This window comes from Otolemur garnettii, unplaced genomic scaffold (assembly GCF_000181295.1).
Source record: "Otolemur garnettii isolate 467f Iridium unplaced genomic scaffold, OtoGar3 scaffold00040, whole genome shotgun sequence".
NCBI lineage: Eukaryota > Metazoa > Chordata > Mammalia > Primates > Galagidae > Otolemur > Otolemur garnettii.
In genome coordinates, this window is record NW_003852435.1 from 12,904,133 (window position 1) to 12,922,108 (window position 17,976).

General features: G+C 37.7%; 1 protein-coding gene and 1 pseudogene across 4 annotated transcripts in view; both read right to left on the reverse strand.

The window, feature by feature from the left end:
- Positions 1-17,976, reverse strand: part of PCDH9 (protocadherin 9) — an 879,176-nt gene that overhangs the window by 18,280 nt on the left and 842,920 nt on the right. The window lies entirely within an intron of this gene.
- Positions 10,941-17,239, reverse strand: LOC105887016 (annotated as a pseudogene).

A 17,976-nucleotide genomic window follows, 5' to 3' on the forward strand; every position in this document is an offset into this window, starting at 1 on the left:
ACATAGCCTTCACGGTGTTTTCCTAGTTATTGTATTAAGACATTTATATTCTACACCTAGTAAATTTCACATGTACCCTTGTAAGATGTACCCTAGGTGTGGTCCCACCAATTATCCTCCCTCTACCCATCCTCCACCCTCCCCTACCCTCCCTCTCTTCGTTCCCCTTAATTCCTCTACTAGGTATATATCCAAAAGACCAAAAATCACATTTTTTAAAAATACAGACTCTCATTTTGTCCCCCTCAGTAGAGTGCCATGGCATCATAGCTCCCAGCAACCTCAAATTCTTGGGCTCAAGCAATCCTCTTGCCTCAGCCTCACAAGTAGTTGGGACTACAGGCATCCGACACAATGCCCAGATCTAGGAGATTCCCCTCTAGCTCAGGCTGGTCTCAAATTCCTGAGCTCAGGCAATCTACCTGTCTCAGCCTTCCAGAGTGTTAGGATTACGGGCATGATATCCGCACCCAGAATTGTTTTTTTTTTTGAGAGAGAGAGAGAGAGAAATAGAGTCTCACTCTGTTGCCCAGGCTAAAGTGCAGTGGCATCATCATGGTTCACTACAACTGCAAACTCCTGGCTCAAGTGATCTACTTGCCTCATCTTCCCAAGTAGTGAGGACTATAGGCATCTACGTAGGCATGTACCACCACACTCAGCTAATTTTTTTTTTCTTTTTTCTTTTTTTTGTAGAGACACTATGTTGCCCAGTCTGGTATCAAATTCCTTGCCTCAAGGGATCCTTCTGCCTTAGCCTCCCTTAAGACTAGAATTATAGGCATGAACCACTGCAACCAAACAAATCATAGTTACTCTCTGGCCATAGTTCTATCCTAGCTCCTCCCTTCTCTTTTTACTTTTTCTAAAGAAGTAGTACAATGGAGGAAGAAAGTAGAGAGGTGAGCAAAGGGCAATTTGGGATAGCATACTATGAAAGAACATGAGAAACCTATAAGATTTGAGCTTCCTTTTTGCATCAGGGAAATTCCACTGGGGCTTCAATAACTACGATACCACTCCACTATTTTGCTGGGTTATCCCCTTCACAAAACAGAAAAAGGTAGATCTAGTGGTAAATATTTCAGATCAGAATAAATATTTTCAAATTGTCCAAAAGAGAGATTTGGGAGTATTTCCCTTAACCACATTGTTTCCATTAAGGAAGATGGGGTCAGAAAGATGGAGACTCCAAAGGTCAACAGCTACTTAGAACTGAGCTGCCACTTAGAGCTTCCAATTCTAAAGCAGAAGTGCATGTTTCTGCCAGAGGATATCAGTTGCAGATTAACAATGGTAATTCAAACAAACAAAACCAAAGTAAAAGTATCTGTTTTCAGTTAGAATAGCCTTAAGTACAAGTCCAGCCATTGGTCATTCTATGCAATCAAAACACTTGAAAAGGCAGAAAAATGGACACTTTAAGAGTTTCATGGAAAACCCAAGGAGAAGTATTACTGAAAGTGAAATTTCCCAAGTAAACAGAGCAATCAAAGTAACTTTATAAACACAGCAATACGCAGTCTGTAGAGTAGAATTCTTTGGAACACTTACATTATCATAATTCACTAGTGTTTACCACTGCAGAGTTATATCTGTCGCCAATATTTCTCTAGGAGTCATCAGAACTTTTAAAACTTCCAAATGATAAAAATAAGTAACTCTGAACACATGCAACCTGCCAGCCTCTGTGATCGGTTACTCTTATTCTGGATTCCAGGTGTCATTATCTCTACTTTGACTAAAGAACAAGTATTGTGCTTTTCACTCCTAAGAACATAGTTTACGGGTAAGATAGAAGCAACCCTTTCACTAGAAATCTGTTAGCGCTGCTCAAATTCAGGACAACAAAATGAGTAGGAACCTCTTTAATACAAATTTGTCCATTTTTACAATACATTCCCTAGCTACTTTTAGTTTTATATAAAAAAATATTGCCATTCCATTTCGGCGATGGATGTTGTGGTCTTTGCTGAGGGAGAATAGTTATTCACAAAGCTATTCTATTAAGATAAGAAGGATAAGCTCTGGTCTTCAGGTTTGTAACAGATTGCTTTCCAGTTCCATGAATTAAGGTTAAAATGTTCTCATGATGTCTCTGAGACTGACGACAAGTTGTCTTTAGCACATGAGATGGGGAAAAAAAAATTTCAGAAGGCAAAATAATTTTGGGATCAGAGATAACAGTTGTGTTGAGTTAAACTGTATCAACCTTCTCTACAATTATCTCTGACAAGGTTATTTTCTGATTTTCTTTTATAGAGTAAGCAGCCTTCAGAGATGCAAAGATGTCTTCCTTTTTATTACTCCAGGATCTACTTAGGACCATGGCACTTAAATACGATCATTGTGCAATTGCATCCATATACTCTGTGTATTTCCTATAGGTTCACTGGTCCTATTCTAAATCAATAAATATATACATATTTATTTCATTTCCAAATGTATTAATGGGAGGTCACTCTTATTTTATTCGCAATTGTTAAATCTAATGCTTCTGGTTGCTATTAATGAATACCAGTGCTTTCAAAAGATACTGAGAGGGAAAAAAGTCATAGAATTAGATTAACTGTGTGATCTTGTGTCCATGGAGTTTGACTGAATTAGAATAAAGCAGCTTTGAAGCAGAGGCTCATTACAGTCTAATGAAGCACAATTGGCAGATCATTCCCACCTTCTGTTCAGAAAACTGACAGCAACCGGGGCTTAGTTTTTCCTTGTCCTATGTCTCAGGTACATTTTCCTCTCATTACTCTATCCAACTCGGTCCAGTATCTGGTTCTTTCACACCTGGAAAACTCTCATAGCCTTGTTTTTTTGCCAGCCTCCTGCTTCTCACATTTTCAGTAGACTGCTCTAAATACCAGGACGACAGAGTGTATTTCTCCTGTACTACCCTGATAACAACTTTAAACCAGGGACTGGATGGATAAAAGTTAAATGATTATAGATTCTTTCCTCTTTGCATATGTGGAATGCTGTGACGTTCTCTTGACTGTGTATTCCTCTGTATTCCGTCTTTCCCAATTATTAATCCTTTGAGATTAATGGTCATAGATTCTACATTATCTTATATACACATACATTGAAACCAGGGCAGTTTCATAGATGCATAGGAAATTTTGGTTCATGATAATTATATGCCTGAGGGTGAAAACATGACAAAGACTACATGACATTGTATTCAAATATGAATTTATAGATTAAAAATGAATGTATTACATTTCAGTAAAAGTAAGCTATTAAAATGCTGAAAACATTACCTCCCCCTCCGCCCAATTTAAGCACAATGCATTGGTTTCAGACCTGCAGGTTTTTCACTCAGATGATCATAAGGCCTTTAGACTGGGCTCCCTGCCTCCATAAAGATATTCTTTTTCCTCTTCAAGGCAATCAGAATTATCCTTTGTAACACAATTATCTTTCTGAAGATTAAGACACTTTTCTATATAGAAAGCCTTAGAACTAGCCTTAACTACCTCCTTACCAAACTGAAATAATCATTCAAAGTCACAGTTCCAAATATGTAACCTGTGTTAGTTTGCTTTGAAGGCTCAGGAAAAACTTCCATAATAGCCCCGTTGCCAGCCCAGTGTGTGCTGAACTTGTGATGCGAGGGGTGCCTTTGTGCTTTGGCAAACCCAAATCTCTCATGCTGTCATAGGATCTTATAATAGTATGTTTGGCTAAAAAAATAAAATAAAAAAGAAGGTAACAATTCTTTGATTCTCTCTAAATTTGCTTTTATTTACTTTGGTTTGGCATCTTCACTTCCATGGAAAGAAGAACCATAGAACTGGGGCAGAACAATGGAAAACAAACGATCTTGTCCTGAAATATGTTCCTTCTTTCGTGAGTCTTTCCTTTATTCTGTATGAACTACATTAGTCCCTTTAAAGTTACCTTAGAAGAAACAGAAAATGAAATACGTCAATATACAAAGTGCACCCTCAGGAGAGGCAGCCCAGTGCAGGAAAAAGATCTCTGGACTCCTGCTTGAGAAGTAAGGTGCAAATACCTGTGCTATTATAGTCGGTGTACTTTGGAGGTATTTCTAACTTTTCAGCACTTTAAATTCCTCATCTCTAAACCTACGAGTATAATACCTGATGCATTATGATGCCCTTGTGAACAATCAGCTGGCTAAATGTATTAGGTGAAGACTGAGTATAATCACTATAAAAATAAAATGCAAAATGTATAGCCAAAGCACCCACTTTCTTATGCTCTCTCTTCTCCAGCTGTAAAACATAGAATGAGCTCAATTTTGTTTATTCTTGCCTTTTTCTTTAATCTTTTTAAAACTGTTTGTATTTGTCCCTAACCCTTGAAACTGATTTGGCATCATCTGACTTCTAATTTAATTAGTTGTGAGTTACTTTCTAAAGATCCATGTTGAAAAAAATCACTAAAATAACACTAACCCTACAAAGATCCCATTAGGCACCCCAGATGGATATCAGGTACTTTATAATTACTTGTTACATAGAATGGCTCAGTCAGTTTTTAATCTGAGGTTTGTTATCATCACCATCAGCAATATTTTGTCCCTCTGACATTTTCCAGGCATTGGATAAAATACCAAATTATTCCATCACTTATTACTTTTATTATTTGGGTTTTTTAAATTACAGAAATCAAACCAAGGATATTTTCAGACATAAATGACACTGGCTCGCATCTGTGTTCCACAGGCTCATGTGATTTAAACTCAGGAGCCCCTCGACGGTATCAGAAGAAAAAACTGGGAAAGTAAGAAGTGCCTGAGAAGGATGATGTTGTCATTTATAGTAAACAAAGCGATATGTCAGGCAGGACATTAGGATATCATTATAATTACTTTACTTTTAATATAAAATACGATTTCTAACATTGAGTTCTATTCTGACCCCCGTGTAGCAGAGCCTTCTTTGACAGCTTTCATTTCTAGTAAGCACCCAACCCACCTGCGTGAGAGCTGAGTCTCTGTGTCTGGAGGGCAGTGGAGTGGTTTATATTCTTTTCATTTGATCCATGTTACGTGAGAATGGGTTTTCTGCCTGGATTGAGGACAGTCACCGAGTGTGACACAGATGACTGGCAGTCGCAGCACAAGTAAGCACTTTAGTGTTTCAATATGATTTCTGCAGTCAAGATGTGACTTTTTTTCCCTCTTAGACAAAGCTATTGAATCGAGCTTCAAAGAAATATCAAAGCACTTTCTTAGAGACTAGTTCTAACATTGAACATTAATTTTTAAACTGGAATATACCTTAAAGAAGGACATTTTAAACCTTGTTTTTTGATCCTGAATTATAAAAGATTTGTCAGTATTTTAATTTGTCAATTTTCAGTTCCATTCAAGGATGACATTGTCTAATAGCATCCCTCTTACTACTTTCTTTTCTCATTTCCAGAAATTAAGTTAAAAATCAATTGCTTTTTAGAGAAAATTCTATATTTTTTTCTTAATGTTTACTGCAGGGATTTACGAATTTGTATAGTTATGACAGAAGAAGACAGAGAATCGTTAAGTCACATCATAAAATATATGCCATGTAACCAAGATAGGTTCTGCTACACACTCAAGCCCTGTAATTTCGGTGCCTTTACAATTATAACTTTGAGTCAAAGCCCTCAACCATAGTTGACTATGTGATTGTGTGATTGACGGACTCAGAGTGTTTAAAAATTATTCTGATTTTTACTGAGATGTAGTAAAAACAGTTTACACAGTTCGGAAAATAAAAAAGTTATCATCTACTGATTCTGGGAGCTGCTCAGTCACTAAGGAGGCAGACTCAATTCAGTATATGGTTTCAACTAATTATCCCACTTCCCCTTACCATCAGCCCCTATTTCCCAGCCCAGTTATTCTAAAGAATCTACCTTCAATGCTTCTCAGGTTTCTCTTTCCTTGAGAGTGGAAAGAGAATGTCCCCAGCTGATGAAGAACACCAGGATTCATGATCCTCTCTGATGCTTTTTCCCTGTGGCTAACACATGGAATGTGCTTTTAATAAAATGCTCAGGGATCACTTTGTAACTTTGTCCCCTAAAGGAGGCCTTCTTTCTCAGTTCTTACTAGAGTACGTCTGTGTGGTTGTGTCTGTAAACCGAGGAGTTTGCGTATAAATGAAAGTATACACAGGAAGTCTGTATAAAGAGTAAAAAAACAGTTCTTTCTATGATGGTAAAGACAGTAGCATAGACATCAACTTTCTTTCTTTTTCTTTTTTTTTTTGCAGTTTTTGGCCGGGGCTGGGTTTGAACCCGGCATATGGGGTCCGCGTCCTACTCATTTGAGCCTTTGAGCCACAGGCGCCGCCCATCATCAACTTTTTTTTTAGTGTAGCCAAAAGCGACTGAAGCAAAACAGGTATTTCTTATTAAAAGAAAGTACTTCATTTCTGGAAAAAAAAATGCATAACTTTGCAACATCTACAATAAAAAACATCTGGTAGCTGCTCTGAGTATAAACGTTTTATTAAACACTTAAACGGCATCTTTTCAGTGCTAATTAAATGAATTTAACCCAATTAGGGGATTAGAGACACTTTGTAAGTGCTCAGTAGCAAGACTGCCTGAGAAACTTTACACTCCATCACTTCATCCTTTACACGCCGCTCGCACATGGCGTGAATCATACAGGGGCTGTTCAGCACTTATTTGGATAGTTGCTTCCTGTTTTCCTTTGCTCTTCAAAACCCTCTAGCCCACTAGCTTGGCACTGGCTGTTACGCAGGATGCTTGCTAATTCACCAAGTAATTGCTCAGAGGGTCCCATTTTCAGAATTGAAAAACAGAAGTGGGGAGATCTTCTGTTTCCTGCTGATACAGTGACATATTTAGAAGCAGTTGTCTATACAAGTGTCTGCCTCAGTGCGTCCTGAGGCAAAATACAGCGCATGCCATCAGCGCTTGCCCACGCCGCCCAGTTACCCGTTCAGACACTCATCCTTCCTGCCAGCACCTACTGGGCTTCAACCAGAGCCCAGTGGACAGATTTGTTGCCACTAGTTGGTTTGTTTTTCCACCCTCTACTCGGCTAAGGCAAAAGGAGGACATGCAAGCTATTAAAAAAAAAAAAAAAAGCCCTTCCTTGAAGAAAGATCAAGGACAAAATAATTTCCAGAAAAAAACCAAAACACTTTAGGTTCTTTTGAGTAGAGTTAAACTATAGATCTCAAAGGCTTTCAAGACTTACTTATTACTTGAGAGAAAAAAAAAAATAAACCCTGTGCATAATCATACAATTCTGCATAAACAAATGCCTGCAGTTATGTGTTCAAGTACAAAAGGCCTATCCATAGTTATCACATCTGGCCTTGACATAGGATCGTTCCTGAACTGGCCAGTGTATTTTAAGCAGAGAGGATACTGTTATAGAAAAAAAAAAAATTACACTCACATTTGAAAGCCTCTGAAGTTTGTTGAGAATAAATGTGCATTGTGGATTTTATTTATGCCTGAGATAATGTCTTGCAAATGCATTTTCTCCATTTTAAGAGAAAATTATAGTTGGAAGCATCCTGATAAGGAGCTGGTTGAATAAGTCACAGCAAATCACGAACCCACATTTTAATCTGTGCTGTGAAGAGAAGGTTGTGTGTGCATGTGTGTGTGTGCACGTATGTGTGTGTTTCCTGGAACATAGTTATTTAAAACAAAATTTTATACTGCATAAAACATACAGGATATATAAGGCCTCACAAGTTCCAGAGAACTCAGGAGAATTTACAATTTAAAGTAGAGCCATATCTGATTGTCCTGTGGAAAAATGCAGCCTCGGAAAATGTATCAATGTAAGGGATGAAGGTTGGTCAACACCTGTTGAAATACTCTAATACGTGTATTATGGGAGCTTTCTTTCATGAGTGCCACAGGAATACTGAATGATTACAATAGATGTCCTTAGATGGTTTTTACACTTGCTGGAATTTCTCATTAGGCACGTTTGCCTGGACTAAGAAACTATCATATAAGTGATCCAAAATTCTCAGAGGATTTGATGAAATAAATTTTCAAAGTAGCATAAAATGGCTTAAAATGTTTTATGAGTTAATGGAAAATTTATCTAAAGTAGCGACCAACCCAAATGAGTTGGTATTCAGCAGATCTTTACTGATCCCTTGGTGGTTTCAGGTTCTTTGCTAAGTGGAGGGAATACAGCTATGACCAAGTTAGCATATCCCCAGGAGGGTTATAGTTCAATGGCCAATGAGGAAAGAAGCCAGGCTTTCCACAGGTGGTAGAGCAAGTGCCCTGGCAAGAAAGCTAGGAGACTTTACCTGAAGCACAAAGTATTTATTGAATTTCCGTATTTTATTGGAGGAGGGGAGTAGGCTTTAGAATGATTTAATGAAAATGGAAGGAGGACACAGAAGGGAGGATTCTATGTAGCCTCCTTGGCACTGCAGTGAAAGAAATGAACATTAACTTAAAGTAATTGCAGACTGTGGTAAATGCTGTAAAGCAAAGGGATGGTGTGCAGGGAGGGAGAAGAACAGAGAATCAAAGTTGCGGACAGGTGTCTTTTAAAATGCAAAGAGAAGGCCGCTCGCTGTGGTCCTCGTAAGAAGATAAGAAAGCTCTTCTAATGAGCAAAGAAGTGCTTTCCAAATTTCAGAGGCACCTAGAGGTGCTAAGGAACATCCACCATGTTAGAAGGAGGTCTTCCTTGAACTTTGGACAAGACACTGCAGTACCTTGTCCCTGGTAATCTTCACTTCATCAAAAGAGAATTCACCCAAGCGCTATTATTAATACTGGCAAAAGAGTTCTCTCATAATTCTTGAATCAATGGAGCTTACCAGTTGTTTACTAATTTATTACTATTATGTTAGACTGTAGCTCAACAATTACTGATTCACAGATTGAATGCTGAGCTCAAGGGAAACAAAGACTTTTAGATGACAGGAAAGTCTCACGGGCGAGGCACACAAGTCAGCAGACAAGATGTCAGATGCCGTGACTGAGGTCACAAGAGGAACTCTGCCGACCCAAATCAAACATGTTGACCTGGTTGCTTGTATCCTCACATTCACCTGAAGTGAATTTACTTTTAAAAAGACAGGTAAAGACAGAGACAGAGAGAAAGATAGAGACCCCATCCTGTAAAAGACAAACAAACAAAGCCAAAACAAAACAAACAAAAAAGAACACTGAAGTTTGGACCCTCAGGGAAGGGGTGGCCAGAGCAATGTCCCAGGATAGCTGTTTGCTGGGATTTGTTCCATGGGAGTGGTATTTGGGGCAGGAAGAGTCAGAGGACAAGGGGCAAGAACCATGTGCATTAGAAAATCAATCATGTTTAGCATAACTTTAAAGGAAGTTTATACGTGTATCGCTATACGTGAGAATGTGTGTACTGACTAGCGACGCTCTTTCACAGAGCTAAACAGGAGTGTGTTTGTCACTGTTCGCGGGGATGACGGCTCATTTCAATGCAGTTCGCGTTTTACTGTCTTAGCATTTATGGCATTATTTGCTCTCTTACACTGATGCTGACAGATGCTTGGTTTATATTTAACCTAACGGTGGCATTTACAACCGCAAAGACTCTTAATTATGGTAGAATTGAAAACATCCAGGATTCCCAATCCAAGCAACATTTCCCCTCTACTGCATGTCAAATGCAAGGTAAAATTAAAAAGACAAGAATTGCAAACTGTTTTCTTAGGTGAAAGAAATCAGCATACAGTTATGTATAGATTTTTCAGGAACAAGAATATTGTACGAGTCTCAGAATAGTTGTCAAAGGGAAGATGGAGATTTTTATATTTGACCTGGCCCCAGACATTAACTGCAGGAGACGTTAGAAATCTGAAATTCCCTTTGCTACACCAGGATAGCACTGAGGTAGAAATGATAAACTAGGCACCCCCCATGAAGGCCAGACCAGCAGGGGTGCCATGTTCTGCACAACTCAGCCTCCAGCAGCTGTCCCCTGGCAATGTTCCCTCTCCTCTGTCTTGTAGCAAACAGCAAGATCCCCAAGGGCCAGCTACTTTTGTGAAGGAGAAAAATTACTTTGGATAGAAACTTTTAAATAGAATAACCTAGGAACAAAGACCTTTATTTTTTATTTTCTCTCTCTTTGTTTTTGTATCAATTTTACAGGTTTTAAAATGAAAACAAAGAAAATAGACTTTCCTTGGGAAAAGATTTTGCTGTTGTTTTTGTTATTGAGAATAAACATCCAGAAAAGTTTTGTTGAAGCATGTTGACCTCAGTCTTTAGAATATGTATTAGTAATAATCATTAATTAATAATGGAATGGTTTAAGTTTAATTCTGGGAAAAGAAAAAGCATGAAATCTTATTTTGGCTAATTTTCTATGTCAATTTGCCCAGGCTGTGGTATTCAGATATTCTGGTCAAACACCAACATAAATGTCACATAAATGGGAAGATATTTTTATAGGAGATTTACATTTCGATTAGCAGACTTTTTAATTGATATGCAATAATTATACATATGTATGGGATACCTGTGCTATTTTGATATATGTATACAATAAGTAAGGCTCAAACCAGGGTAAATGAGATATTCATCACCTCAAAATTGATCATTTCTTTGTGTTGAGAACACTCCAAGTCTTCTCTTCTAGTTTTCTAAAATGTATAAGAAATTACTGATAATGATAATTACCCTACTGTGCTATGAAACACTCAAACTTATTCCTTCTATGGGATTGTATTTTTGTACCCATTAATCAACTTCTCTTCATCTTCTCCATCCCCTTACCTTTCTTAGACTCTTTTAACAACAATTCCAAGCTCCACCTCCATGATAACAACTTTTTTAGTCCCTCACTCATGTATAAGGGTTTAAAAAGTTGTTATCATGGAGGTAGAGCTTGGAATTTTTTTAAAAATGGATTTGTACTTTATTTCATCTGTCAAACATTGGAGAATAGTCAAAACACTCCAAAGCCCTTCTGGGCTCCATATCACTGTTTAAGTTTCTTCCTCTTCTTCCTCTTACTCCTCATCTTCATCAGAGCTAAAGGTACCATTAGGCAGGCTGTAGACACGGATGACCCTTTTGTTGGGGTCCTTGAGGATGAGGTATTTGCCTTCCTCCAGCTTCATGCAGATGTCGATCACGCAGCACAGAACACCCCAGGCACTCTCCACGCTTAGGTTGATCTGGCTGGCAAACTCATTGGGCTTGAATTGCTGAGGATGATGTGGCGTGAAGAGTCTTTTATGTGGTATCAAGACATATAACTGAGCTTGAAGTACTCATATCCAGCCAGCAAAGCACAGCAGGTCTGTCGGGCCAACTTGTAGCTGTTGTTCTTTAGCTTGGTGGCAATGACTGCTCCGTGCTGAGCGTCTAGCTTCTGACGCCAGTCAACACCGTTACAGTGCCTGGAATTCCACTCATTGAGTGTTTTAATGTTGATGAAGGACAGTTATGAAGGAGTTATTAGCTCCAGTCATGACACCATCATGCTTGTAAGGAACAATAAGGTCAATATCATCCCCTATCTTCCACCTGCGACACCTGTATGCAACAGATACAATCTCGTTCTTATCCATGTCATCTTCCACAAATGGGTTTGGGTTGGGAAAATTGTTATCTTTCCTTCCCCATTCTCAGGCACTGCTGGGAGAAATTGTGGTTGATGTAGGTTGCTTCCATGGCCAGATTGCAGGGAGAATTGAAGGAATTACCTTCATCTTGAGGGGACTCATTGACTGTCTCACTCACTGTCAGGAGGTCAAAGTCTGAGTTGTCCCTCTTATCAAAGAAGAGCTTGGATCCAACTCTCTCTATGACAATATCCTGGGAATACACTGAGCTCATCAGTGTGGCCAGGATGGCATCAGTGGCAAACACATTCCCCTGAGTTTATTTACTTATTTTTTTGTGCCTGGCTTATTTCACTTAGCATAGTGTTCTCAAGGTTAGTTCATGTTGTGAATGTGCACAGTGTACCCGTTAGGCATGGATTTACCCAACCCTTCCCATTCCCACCTACTTGATTTTCAGTGAGATTTACTTCCACATGGTTGTTGATCAACTAGTTCCACATTATTGTTGAGTGCATGTGGTGTTTGTTTTTTCATTATTGCAATAACTTCACTTAGAAGAATGGTCTCCTGTTCCATCCAGATTTTTACAAAAGATACTCAATCATCATTTTTTTAAGGCTGAGTAGTCTTTCCTATTGTGTATATACCACATTTATTAACCCATTCATGTATTGACGGACACTTGGGTTCTGATTAAAGCAAATTATTTCCATAATGTGGGTGGAAATCCCTCAGAAATTAAAAGTTGGAGGTCCCCAAGAGAAGAGGAAATTGTGCTAGCAAAATGCAACATCAACTCTTCCCTCTAGCCTGTTTTCCTACCATACAGAGTTTGGACTTCACAGCCTCCACAAACACATGAACCAATTCTTTAACATAAATCCATGTGGAGATTGATTGATAGACAGATATCCACATCATACTGTTTAACTTTTCTGGATAATATAATATAAATCCTCATAGTAAGTGTGTGCTCACTATTAAGGAAGTTTTTTCTTGCCATATCACACCGCATAACTATTTTTCTTTACAACTTTGGATGTTTACTTAGTGGAACTTTTGTGATCTAGGCACAAAATCTTACTTGCACAACAAAAATTTGTCTATCGCCTTTTGTTTTATAAAGAATAAAAATAGCATGGACTTTCATAATTGAACATGTAATTATATACTACATAGTATAAGCATGACCCTGTCATCCAAGCAACTCCCCTAAATAACAATTCAATGTTTTACAGAAAGTTTGTACAATTTAATTTCCTATTATGGAGTTTTACATTACTAAAATAGGCATTTTACACCTATATGTCTAATACATAATGAAAGGGAATAAGAGTCTTACTCAAAGATCTGTAAAACAATGTCTGTATAGTTGGACTGCAAGTCATCTAGGTGAGATTGAAACCTTCAGTTTTCCTATCACATCACAGCAGTCAAAGTCAAATGCATACACTGTGGAAATCCTTACTATTTGCTTCAAGCTGCTGTAACTTGTTAGCCCAGTGAGACACACAAAGGGAAGCAGGAGGTAGTCACACTATCCAAAGAACAAACTCACTTCCACTTACTTCAAAGCACTAAATTTCTGGATCCTGATTCCTTCCTTCTCACTCGGTATTTGAGTATTTTGTCTTCTCCTACTTACCTCCTCCTCACACAGGGTCTGCTCTGATATTTTGTATGTCCTTGATCCACTTAATATTTATGTATTTCTTAGCTTGATAGCTAGTTTAGGTAGTAACATCAGCAGTAATAAAACCAATGACAAGAATAAGCAAAGTCAAAAATATTAATTTGCATAAAATAGTTGAGATAATAAGTGGCCTTGCCAGGATTTAAATCCAAGGATGTCTGATTCCTTATACTTTCAGCCACAGTGGCCAGCAGAATGACACCTTTTCTTACTGTGAGGTGTGGTTTGACCCGACACCCTTTCTTCTTGGCATTTTTTTCATAATTTTAGCAATAAATAATAGGAATTTGATTCTTATCTTCAAAATTCAGTAAAATACGAGTATAAAGTACAATGGGGCTTTTACTGTGTTTAAAAGAATGATTGCTGAAAGGCCTGGATTTTCAGTGTTGTGTAAGGTTTGCTGTACAGCAGGAGTATAGCAATGACGTGGCTTTGGCAACACACAGAAAGGAAAATCTTACGAGAATAGATTGTCCAACTTCATCCCCCATGATCTTCTAGACTGTGACCCTTCTTTAAAGCAAAGCAGTTGTGTATAGCGAGGAGTACATAGTGAAAAGAAAAAAAACCTTCCAAACAAATGCAGATACAGACTCACATGGCACAAAAGTTGTAGAACATTCATTATAGTAGGGTGGGGAAAAGAAATGCCCACAATTGAGGATTAATTTTCTCTTCTCCATTGGGTTCACATTGGACATGGCTCCAGATAAACTATATATTATTTTATGCGTGAACCTTGTGACTTTTTGTAAGTTATATAGGCAGCTAAAATTTTTCTTTTCAATTCTATAAATTTGAGATTAAAATTTTTGTGAAGCTTATTAAAACACATGAATGAAATCAAGTAGTACAGCACAGGACATGATATGTGCCCAATTAACACATTCCTATTTTTTATTTCTCCTTCCTTTTCTGCCTTCCTGAAATCTATCTTTCTCATGTCAAAATTACTGTATTCCTTACTGAACTCACATGCATTTGAATACATATCTCTGAGATGTCCAAAACATTACTTAGCATAGTATCACTCGTGAGTATTCAACACTTTTTAATAGCTGAAAATTAACATGAGAGTGTTTGCTAATTTTAATTTTAAGAAATGGAAGCAACAGAAATAAAAACTATATTCCTGGTCTGATGAAGTCAGTAGCTATATTCTGAAGTTTTTAATATTTAGTTAAATAATTACATAGATTATGTTGTAAATTTAATTAACAGAATTCTTAAACAGAAGAATACCTTTTTAAATACGGTACACTCCACGGCAGTGAGTCCTTTCTCTTCTCAGCATAATTTATTGTGAAAGGTGCGTGTGGTGTGGAGGGTCTGTGTCAGAAATTCTTTCTGCCCTCCAGCTAAGTTTGCTTCAGTGGAAATGAGATCCTGACCACTGGGCTGATGGATGTACACATAACTGACTTGTTCAATTCTAATTTAATTCTGGAAATCTATCTCCTTTATGACTTTAATTTTTCTGACATGAAAACGTTCTATCTTTTTAGGCTTCCATTGCTTCTGCAGAGATAAACTATTCTCTTGGTGGAGGGGGGCTGAAAAAGAAGCAAAGAAGCAGCAATAAACAACCCCACAAAACCAATTTTCACATTGGCAGAAAAAACATGAGAACTCCAAACAGCCATAACTTGAGACAGTGGCAGATCCTTGGCAGCGTAGGATTTGAGATTATTAATGAAAACCTTCACCAAAAAGATGCACATCTTTAGTTTCAAGAGACCTGAGTTTTTCACATATGAAATGTCTAAAAGTATTATCAGAGCAGGAGAGAGAAAACATAACTTCTATTCCAAGCATGGCCATGGTTATAGATTTTCTGATCCCATTTAAGCTGGAACAGGGTGAGTAAGGCACTCATTTCAATTCTTTATAATAATGAGAACAAAAGAGTATGGGGATGGGATGATCTTTAGTGAAGTCTTTCTACACCCCATTTGCTTAATTTAACAATCCTGTGGCATTCGGGCTACATTAATAATTTTTTAATAAAAAATATATTTTTGTTTGCATCCTTACATCACAGATATTTTGATGAAAATTATTGAGATCATATATGTAGAGTACAATATAAAGTACTAAAGCAAATATACCTTATCATGAATACATATACCTTAAATATATATAGTGGAAAGTATATGCACTGTTTTATTTTACATTAGGGACCAAATAAAATGCATTCATACCTTTTGCTTCAATTTTAATCTTTTCGTACATACAATTGTGCTTGAGTCGATTTGAATGAGGAAAAAAAAAAAAGAGCTCCCCGCCCCCACACTTTGGAGGCTCTTTTTTAAAAAGGGAATATTATAGCAACCTGTAGCTTCTTCTAGTTCATTGCTATGGTTTTCTTCACTTCTCCTATCATATCAAAAATGCCCTTTATTCATTTTTTTGTTTCTCTAGGCACACGATTTTAATTCTCTTTGAAGCTGACACCCTCAACACCTCTTAAAAATCTATTGTTCCTTAGGCTTAGCAATCTACTGACATCGAATTCCTCCTTCACCTTTCCTATCTCACTATACTTGAGGAAAAGTTAAGGAGAAATAAATGTTCTTCAGCCCAAGTTTACTCATTGTTTTCCTGAATTAAAAACTTCAGAGTCGTTAAAGATATCTAGTTACTCAAGTAAATAAATAATGTGATGATGAAATATTATTTTCAAATATTTCCAGTGAAGTTCTCCATGTGTAAAACCAAATTTAATTCCGCAAAAAGTGAAAAATAGCTAACTGATACTTGAAAAGTCCTGAGGATCTCATATATATTTTTGTACTCAACTAGTTTGATCCTAGCAAAATTTTCTCAGCTGGGAGAAATGTACGATCGGAGACATGAAAGAATCTGAATATCCTCCTGGAGGGGGAGTTTTCATGGTGACACTTTTATTCTATGTGGCTTTATTTTCACTGCCCCAAACCTTACAATAGAATAAATCTAAGTGATATGAAACACTGCCCTGCCTAGATCTACATTTTTAACCACCAGTGAAACTTAGTTCCTTTCGTATTTCAGTTATGCCCAAAGACCCAATAGTCACAGCTAACCTTTCTCTTAAAGTTGCTGCATTTGCCACAGAAGTGCTCTCTCACTCTTGCTAAATATTTTGAGAAGTGCTTCTTTTTTAAAAAATCTACACTTTCCTCCTAAATTATTTCCATAATTAGTTAGTTCATTTCATTCTGACTTAAGAACTCGTCATGGGTCCCACATTTGCACCTTGCTCAATATCACCAATGAGATTAGCCATCTTACTCCAAGTAGTTCATAGGTAAAGAGATGTTTTTCCCTCTACAAAATCTGAAGTACTACAGATTGTTTTTTAAATAATTTTTTTGCATGTATTCACACTAAAGTCCAAATCTGAAATCTCTGTGGGATTTATATCTTTATGTCAAGGGATACTTTTGAATATAGAAGGTTTTATCTTGACTACAGCTGTCCTTAGAAAAAGGACATCAAATCTATATTCTTAGTAAAATTAGTAACATTTTAAGTATATAATTGAAAAAGTAATTACTTAAAATGCTTTGAGCTTTTGCTATGAGAAGTATGATACAAAGGTGTACAGCAGTGGCATCACCCAGGAGGTTGTTAGAAATATTGGCGTCATCTACACTCAGAACTCCCAGATCTGAACCCGCATTTTAACAAACCCCACAACACTATGCATATGCACATTAGAGCTGGAGAAGCATCAACCTAATTAATGACTCTGTTGATTTTTTTGCTGCACAAGTGACCCCAAAAGAAGCAAACATCTTATATCTATGTGTGGTGTGGATACAAGGTACACACTGGCACTGAAATGGTTGGCTAGAACCACTCCTGTACTAACAGGCATGGGAGTTTTGTATAGGGACGGCCATAAATCCCCAGAGTGAGGGCATGGTCAGGGTGAACGGAGGCAGAATGGAACAGAGCTTGTGGCTCCCCTGTCTCAAGGGAGGCATAAATCTGTGTGCACTTACACTTACACATGCTGTGCCAGCTGCGACATGGGCTGCAAGCTATGAGAGGATAAGCGTCCGACTCATGTAGTTTGAGGTCTCAATAAAACTAAACCTGGAAAAGTGCAATCCAGCTCTCTACTCTGGGCTGACGGGGGAGTGCAGGTTCATTGAATACTGTCTTCATATGTTCAAACAGAGAAATGTGACATTATTATTTGGAAGGAAGGAAGAAAGGAAGGAAGGAAGTTTACTAAAACTGTTAAGTCTTAGATCAGTGGAATTAAATTAATCTGAATATACAGATTTTTATATATTCACATTATGGAGCAGTAGACTCAACTTTGCTTAAGAATATGTTCCATGGGTGACACCTGTGGCTCAGTGGGGTGCTCAGTGGGTAGGGTGCTGGCCCCATATACTGAGGCGGGTTTGAACCTGTGCCTGGCCAGCTAAAAAATAGCAACAACAACAAAAACATATATATGTTTCATGTGAGGGGGAGGATGGTCGTGGAGGGAGAGAGAAGGGGGTAGGGAGATTGGGGTGCTCCCACGTGATAACCACAATATAAGGGTATATGACACACTTCCTGAGTTCAGGGCACTCTACCCAACAAATGCAAACATTGCAACCTAATTGTACATACCCTCATATTAATCTGCAGTAATAAAAAAGAATATGTTTCAATTTCAAAAGAAGTAACATGTGTGATTCAAAATTTTTTTTTTTTTTTTTTTTTTTTGAGACAGAGCCTCAAGCTGTCCCCCTGGGCAGAGTGCCATGG